Genomic DNA, 8,866 nt, shown 5'->3' with positions numbered 1-8,866 from the left:
GAAGGAGGCGCTGCCTCTCTTCACGATTTAGGGTTCTCAAACCCAACCCAGCAGTTTGTGACATGAGTTGGGCGGATCCGGGTCACCCTGACCCGACCCCGGTCCGGCCCAGTTTTTTTTTTTATCTTTCAGCTTTAATTTAATTGGGCCATGCACCTCCTTTCAGATTTTAAACCCCCCTGGCCCATTCAATTAAGTTTTTTAACTAATTCTCTTTTAACTTTTTTTTTTCTTTCTAAATATTTTCATGAGATTAAGTATTTTAATTTAATATAGGATTTAGTTTTGATTTTCTAATCCTTATTAAAAATGACAAAAAAATATGTTTTAAGATTAAAAGTTTTCTTTTAATATTTTCATATGTTTATAAGTGTGTTTTATTCTAATTCTTATTAAAAATGCCAAAAATATATTAGATGCATATTTAATTTTATGTTTTCTAATTATTTTCTTCCTTCATGAAAAATCACAAAAATATCTTGTTTTAGAATTAATTTTCTTTTGAATTTAATATTTTCATGTTATCTTGTGTAGTTAATCATTTAAATTTCTATTTGATTATTATTGCACATCACTCGAATTTTCTCACTTCATCCAAGACTTCGAGATTATTTCTCTGTTGTCTTTTGGATTTGTCTGTTTGGTCTTCCATTTGTTGTATAATTCCTTAAACAATTACTGGATGATCAAAGAATGCTGTAAGCTGTGAACTTATCTGACGTTCTTTTCTGCTGGTGTGGATGCCTAACATCTGAAGATCAAGGTAACACCTCAAACTCAGAAAAATCTGATTTCTCATTCTTCGAGGTAAGCCTAAAACTCAATCAACTGTTTTCACAACAGTAATCAATTCACTTTCAAATCATCCATTGTTTTTCAAAACAGTGGGGCCTCTCGAATATTAGAGAGTATAAGACCCACTCTTTTTCTTTTTTACAGTTTTTCTTTGTACAGAAAACTTTTTCAAAACAATACTTTTCAAACTGTTTTTAAAACAATAAATCTCACATCTTTTTTTCAAAACCATCCACCCTGTTTTATGAAAATAAAACAGGGGCCTCTCGAATATTAGAGAGTGTAAGTCCCATCTCCTTTTTCTTTTTTTGTACAGTTTTTCTTCTAACAGAATAAACTTTTCAAAATAACAAACTTTCAAACAGTTTTTCAAAAGCGAAACGACGCGTCTGTAAATAAACAATCAACCATGTTTTGTAAATAAAACACGGGCCTCCACGTAGGTATAAGTCCCAAGCCCCTTTTGTACATACCCATTCCTTCACATGAAATTGGGTATTTCATTGTACACACCGTTTTGTACATACCTCGATCAGTTTGATTTTTAAATAACAAACCAAAAATGAAGGTTTCTTTAAATCTTCCCAAAAATACCATGGGCCTCCATGTAGGTATAAGTCCCAAGCCCTTTGTAGATACCTGTTTTACATAGCTTTGAATAAACTCAAGTGGGTCTCTCCCCGAGTATGAGTCCCGAGCCCTCGTGTATACAAATGGATCATGCTTACAGGTATATTTCCTTCATAAACTCCATTATATACACACACTGTGTCATATATATAATTATTCATAACTTGTTCATGTTTGTTAATGTTTGTTCATACTTGTTCATGTTTGTTCATATGTGTGATATGTGTGCTTGTTCAACTTAGTACAACACTAGGTTCCCCATAGCCTCCTATTGGGGCTTCGTGCAAAGAATCTCCACTAGTTTAGGTTAGGACATAGAGTATGGTTTCTCGGTGAAATCGCTCTAAGAGCTCAGACCAACTATACCATGCCTCCCCTTGGGCTTTGTACAAACGAGTGACCCTCCCATAGCCTCCTCTTGGGCTTACAATGCAAGGACCCTGGATTGTCCCTCCCATAGCCTCCTCTTGGGCTTATAATGCAAGGACCCTCGGATAGCCTCCTCTTGGGCTTCGTACAAGGACCCACGGGCTTCTTATAAGCATCCCCAATATCCAAAACAAATACCCTAGGAGATTAGACATTTATCATCTCTATGATAGGAGTATCTCTGCTATATCATCACAAACAATCAATAAATCAAACTTTTTTTTTTGCCACAAGGCTGGCTAATCAATCAAACTTTTTTGCCACAAGGCTGGCTAATCAATCAAACAGTTTTGCCACCATACTGGCTGATTAATCAAAGTTTTTGTCACAAGGCTGACTTCATTGAAACTTTTTGCCACGAGGCTGGCTGATTAATCAAAACTTTTTGTCACAAAGCTGACTTCATTGAAAGTTTTTGCCACAAGGCTGGTTTAAACAACAAAAACATCTTTATCATTCTAAGCACCCTAAGTGGCATGGCCCCGGGCTTATAATGAAAAGATTTTCAAACAAAATTCAAACAGATGTATGTGATGATATAGATTAGATACATCGAACATTTAGATGACATTTGTCTCTTATCCTTTGCTTCCACTAGCATAAGTGGGAACTACGGTTGCTCTGACTTTCTCAACATCCCTTTGAGAATACGTAGGCACAAGGTCGATCCTTGGCGAGCAAAACAAAACAAAACAAAACAAAAAAAACCACTCAAACCTTAGCACCCCGTAGACCCCGAGCTACAGATGCTCTGATTCCCTCTAGGGGATATGTATGCAGAGGATCGCGATGATCTTTGCGAGCATAATCAAACAAACACCTTAGGTCCCACCTATTTCACAAAGAACCTCTCAATAATATGGAATGAAAAACAAAACAAAGAAACCTATAGAGTACTATAGATACGTTGGGTGCTAATACCTTCCCTTCGTATAACCAACCCTCTTACCCAAAGATCTCTCCCCCACTTTTAGGTTATTGCAACTTTTTTCCTTTTCCTCTTTTGGAAACAATAAAAAGTTTGGTCCGTACAAAAGAAAAATCATTTTTTGAGCACTCGAGCCCAAAGAAGGCATCAGGTGTCTCATCCCGAAAAAAGACAACGATTTTTCCCCGCGACAGAAAAATGGCGACTTCACTGGGGACCATCTTTTTATTGTTTCCAAAGGAAGGGTTAATTCTATTTTATTTTTTTCATTTCATTTTTTGTTATATGTGTGGTTCTGGTTCTGTTACTTGCGTGGTTCTGTTACAAGTGATACATTATGGACAAATCCTAACCCGGATTAAGTACACATAAGAAATTAGGTGGAGGGTATAGTCATGTGCAGGCGCACTTGAGAATCCTTCCGCTCAGTGGAGGTTCCTTGTTGGTAATATATGTTTAGCATGTTTCGTAGCGAAGACATTATTACTTTCATTGAACTGTAGAAGCTGAGAGACCGTAGAACCCCAACCCATCCTGGCCTTATTAGGTTGTGGTGCAGAAACTATTCAGGTGAAGACTTGGATTAGTTGTCATGCGGAGAACCACACTCAGACGAGTTTTTCTTGAGAATATTACTGGCTCATGAGTTTAATTGTGGAAGGCCGGTAATATCCGAAAGAAAAATGTAGACTCTGACGTATCAGTAGAACATGTTGTGCAGGTGATTAACTAGAACTATCCCATTTTTGGTTCTCTGACCTCATGCTCGTGACTTTGGACCTTTGAACCTATGCGTTACCATGTTTGCGTTACCATGTTTGTGTTACCATGTTTGTGATTACCATGTTTGTGCTACCATGTTTGCTTTACCATGTTTGAATATGTGGCATCCATGCATCCATGCATTCATACACTCATTAGAAAACCTATCTTTTTTCCATAAAAAAAAAAAAAAACATGATTTTTCCAAAAGAATTTAGAGAATTTTCTTTGCAAACATTATAGGATTAAGTTATGGAAAAAAGGTATACCAAAAAGTACGGTTTCAAAGCGCCTGATGTAGAAAGACTGATAGAGTTAGCATCTTCTGTACAAGATCCTTGTAATTTTAGGAAAAGTTACGGAAAGCTTTTGCCTATCTTGAACACTCATGTTGATGAAGGACTTCTCAAGACTCTGGTTCAGTTCTATGATCCCGTCTACCGGTGTTTTACCTTTCCAGACTACCAGTTGGTACCAACCTTGGAAGAATATGCCAATCTTTTAGGTATTCCTGTGTCTGACAAGATACCCTTCAATGGTTTGGAAGCCATTCCTAAGTCACATGTCATTGCATCAAGTATCCACATGAAGAAGTCTGAAGTAGAGAGTAATTGGACTACCAAAGGAAACCTCCCGGGTTTAACTTCACACTTCCTAGTAAAGAAAGCCTTTGATTTCATCGAGACTGGTAGCATGATAGCTTTTGAAGCTACACTAGCCTTGCTCATCTATGGGTTGGTTCTGTTTCCCAATGTCGACAACTTTGTTGATATCAATGCCATAAAGATCTTTCTGATTGGAAATCCTGTTCCGACTTTACTTGGTGACATGTATTTCTCTATCCATCATAGGAATCGCCAAGGCGGTGGAATCATTGTATGTTGTGCACCATTGTTGTTCAAATGGATTGTTTCACACTTACCTCAGTCTCCTATTTTCACAGAAAACCGAGAAGGTTTGCGTTGGCCTCGAAGACTTATGTCTCTTACTAATAATGATATCCGTTGGTATACCTTGGCTCGCTGTGGTACAGAAACCATTGATAGTTGTGGAGAGTTTGCCAACGTACCCCTCATTGGCACGCAAGGAGGAATTAACTACAATCCGGTCCTAGCCCGACGACAACTCGGGTATGCAAATTCAGTTAAACCCATTGGTCCTACAGTGGAAGGTTACTTCTACCGAGAAGGGGATAATCCTAAAAGTTTGAAAGCGAGAATGGTGAGAGCTTGGTACGACGTCCGATGGAAAGAAAAAGGTGAGGAAAGAAATTGCATTGCCATGGACACCTACACTTGCTGGGTAAAGAAAAGAGCAAAAGAGTTCCAAATGCCTTATGCTTATGAAAAACCCATGTTTCCTACAGTGTCTCAACGACCCAACATTCCTGCTATGGAGGAATACCAAGACACTTTGGCTAAGATGAGGATAGAAAAAGATGCTTGGGAAGAAAAATTTCGTAGCACTGAGGTGGAAAATAGAAAGTTGAAGAAAAGAGTAAAATATCACGAAGAAACACTCTATTATCAAGATGGATGGCTCATGAGTAAAGATGAGAAGATTCGTCAGAAAGACGCTGCAATCAAGAGGTACATCAAAGAAAGCAAGAAGAATCTTGAAGGTTCAACAAGCAACGCTCCGACTCCTGATGATTGGAAGAATATTGTTGACAAGCTAAGGACTGAAAAGGCCGAATTGAAAGCTCGCTATGGGAAAGAAATCATGAAACTCAAGCTGCACAATGCATTTGGTTCTTCGTCTGATGAAGATGCTTAGGATTTGTTTAGCTTTTTGTAAGGAGCTACGCTCCAATGTTGTAACATTTCCCATTATTGTAATAAAAAAAAATGAATGAATAAAAGATTTGTTTGTGTACAAATGTTTGCAAGGAAATAATCTTTAAAATGTTTGGAAAAATCATAAAACTTCTTTTTGCATACATCATTCTGCATATCGAGTCTGTTGTATAGAGTCTCATCTTTTGGATCTTTCTCCAATAGATCGTCAAGCTGTCGCGTCTCAAAGTTTCTCGACCGCGCTCGCAATCAGAACACAGATACAATACTCGTTCAAGCAGAAGAAGAGTAATGGAACACTCTGAACAAGAGAATATTGAGCTCCGTGGTACAGTGACCACTCTTCAGGAAAAGTTGGAAAGTCTTACTACTCTGGTTGACTCCTTGATGGCCGCACAAAATCAGCCGCCGCCACCCAACAGTCAAGCAACGGTAACATCTGAAGTCACTACAGTTTCTACAGTTGCGTTCGGTATTCCATCTTTCTCCATGCCAGAAGGTTGGGGCACGCCTTTCAGCTTTGGTACAGGATTCCGCCATAATTTCTCTGGGGTTCAAACAGCTACAACTGAAGCGCCTGCTACGCAAGGTTCAGCATTTATTCCACATTCAGGGGTAACTTTTTCTCAAGTCACTATGGCACTTTCTCAACCCACTATGACGGTTCCGACTCCTATGGTTCACACTATTCCTTACGGAGACAATGAGATTTATCATGATCAGGGTGATAGCACAAATCAGCGTAATCTTGTAGGAGATCTCCAAGAACAATTCAACAAGATTCAGCTGGAAGTCAAAGCTATTCGGGGAAAAGATTTGTTTGGAAAGAATGCCCAGGAGCTATGTTTGGTTCCCAGTGTACAAATACCAGCTAAGTTCAAGGTCCCAGACTTTGAGAAATACAAAGGTAGTTCTTGTCCACAAAGCCATCTTGTGATGTATGCCCGGAAGATGTCTACTTATGCAGATAATCATCAGTTGCTTATCCATTACTTTCAAGACAGTTTGACTGGTGCCGCACTGAAGTGGTACACAGGTTTGGATAGCACCAATATTCGAACTTTCAACGATCTAGGCGAGGCCTTTGTCCGACAATACAAGTATAACTCGGATATGGCTCCGGACAGAGATCAGCTTCGATCCATGGCTCAGAAAGACCATGAAACTTTCAAAGAGTATGCCCAACGATGGAGAGAAACTGCTGCTCAGATTAATCCACCGTTAAAAGAGAAAGAGATGACAAAGATCTTCCTGAATACTCTCAGCCCGTTTTATTATGAACGCATGATTGCTAGTGCTCCAAGTGATTTCACTGAGATGGTAAACATGGGGATGCGTCTAGAAGAAGGAGTCCGAACCGGACGTCTAACTAAAGAAGGTGGATCTTCGAGTGGAACCAAAAAGTTTGGAAGTGGTTTCCCAAAGAAGAAAGAACAAAGTGTTGACATGGTATCCCAAGGAAAGCCAAGAGGAAATGTCAATCGTCAACGACAGGTAGCTGCTATCGCACCAGCCGTTAATACAACACCGAATCCGGGATTTACTCCGCAGTTTCAGCAACAGCCTCGACCACAGGTTCAACAGTTTAATAATAATCAGAACCGTGTACAAAGAGATCCACAGTTTGATCCGATTCCAATGACATACACAGAATTGTATCCTGCTTTGATTGAAAGAGGTCTTGTTCAAACTAAAGCACCACCACCCGTACCTGAGAAACTACCATGGTGGTACAAAGCTGAGGTCTCATGCCCTTATCATCAAGGAGCACCTGGCCATGATCTCGAGCATTGCATAGCTTTGAAACATGAAGTTCAGAGGTTGGTAAGATCTAATCTCCTCTCTTTCAGAAATTTGAATCCTAATGTGCAAGCAAATCCGCTACCCAATCATGGAGGGCATGTTGTAAACATGGTGTATGGATGTCCTGGTCCATATAGAGTCTATAATATCAATCACTCAAGAGCCAATTTGGTACAAATGCACGCTACTCTCTGTCGAGGGCAGAATTTTCGCCAGCATCACTATGGTTCCTGTAGCATATGTTGTGTAGATCCTCACGGATGTTCGATTGTGAGAAGAGATCTCCAAGTACTGTTGGATAATGGTACTATTCAGATCTACAGAAATAGGAATGAAAATGAAGTTAACATGATAGGATGCTATCCACATGAGCTTTTAGTCTCAGATATCAACTCGGAAATGCCTACAGTTAACGTCATCGTTCCTCATTTCAACATGCCTGAGCGCATGGAAGTTACTTATAACAAACCGAAGGTTCCTGTTACTCCTTTGATCATTTGTCTACCTGGACCTGTTCCTTATGACTCTGACAAGGCAGTTCCATACAACTACAATGCTACCATGATAAAGAATGGACAAGAAGTTCCTTTACCTACTCTTTCATCTGTTGTGAATATCGCTGATGTGAGTCGAGTAACAAGAAGTGGACGTGTGTATACTCCACTACCTCCAAAGCAACCTGTTGCTCCTGCAACCGGACAAAATCCTGCCAATGTTCCAGTAGGAAATCCTGTGGAAATTCCTGTCAGTAATACAAACACTGATGTTGGTCAGTCCAGTGGAACCAATGTGAATCCTGACTTTGATGAAATTTTGAAGCTTATCAAAAGAAGTGAATACAAGATTGTGGATCAGCTCATGCAGACTCCTTCGAAGATCTCGATACTTTCATTGCTTTTAAACTCAGAAGCACACAGGGAAGCCCTGATGAGAGTTTTGGATCAGGCTTTTGTTGATCATGATGTGACTGTTGACCACTTTGATGGGATAATAGCCAATATAACAGCTTGCAACAATTTAAGCTTCTGTGATGAAGAACTCCCCGAGGAGGGTAGAAATCACAATCTTGCCTTGCACATTTCTATGAACTGTCAGTCAGACTCTTTGTCCAATGTGTTGGTAGACACCGGATCTTCCTTGAATGTGATGCCAAAGACGACTCTTGCTCGCTTGTCTTACCAAGGAATGCCTATGAAGTTCAGTGGTGTAGTTGTCAAAGCATTTGATGGGTCGCGAAAATCTGTTATCGGCGAAGTCAACCTTCCCATGACAATTGGTCCACATACATTTCAAATCACTTTCCAGGTCATGGACATTCAAGCTGCTTATAGTTGTCTGTTAGGACGACCATGGATCCATGAAGCAGGGGCAGTAACTTCTACGCTCCATCAAAAGTTAAAATTTGTAACAAATGGAAAATTAGTAACGATAAGTGGAGAACAAGCCTTGATGGTGAGTCATTTGTCCAATTTCTCTTTTATCAGTGCTGATGATGTGGAAGGAACCCAGTTCCAAGGTCTCTCTTTAGAAGACGAATCTTCCAAAAAGAAAGCATCGATCTCTTCTTACAAAGAGGCGGTAAAATTAGTGAAAGATGGAACTACCACTGGCTGGGGGCAAGTTGTGATCCCTACCAAGAATGAAACTAGAGCGGGTCTCGGATGTTCACCAACATTCTCCAACTGCACTAAGAAGGTTGAAACCCTTCGTCCGATCAAAGAAA

Source organism: Vicia villosa, unplaced genomic scaffold, assembly GCF_029867415.1.
Source record: "Vicia villosa cultivar HV-30 ecotype Madison, WI unplaced genomic scaffold, Vvil1.0 ctg.002444F_1_1, whole genome shotgun sequence".
In the NCBI taxonomy this organism is placed as follows: domain Eukaryota; kingdom Viridiplantae; phylum Streptophyta; class Magnoliopsida; order Fabales; family Fabaceae; genus Vicia; species Vicia villosa.
The sequence above is the reverse complement of the archived record's forward strand: the minus strand, read 5'-3'. Positions refer to the sequence as shown.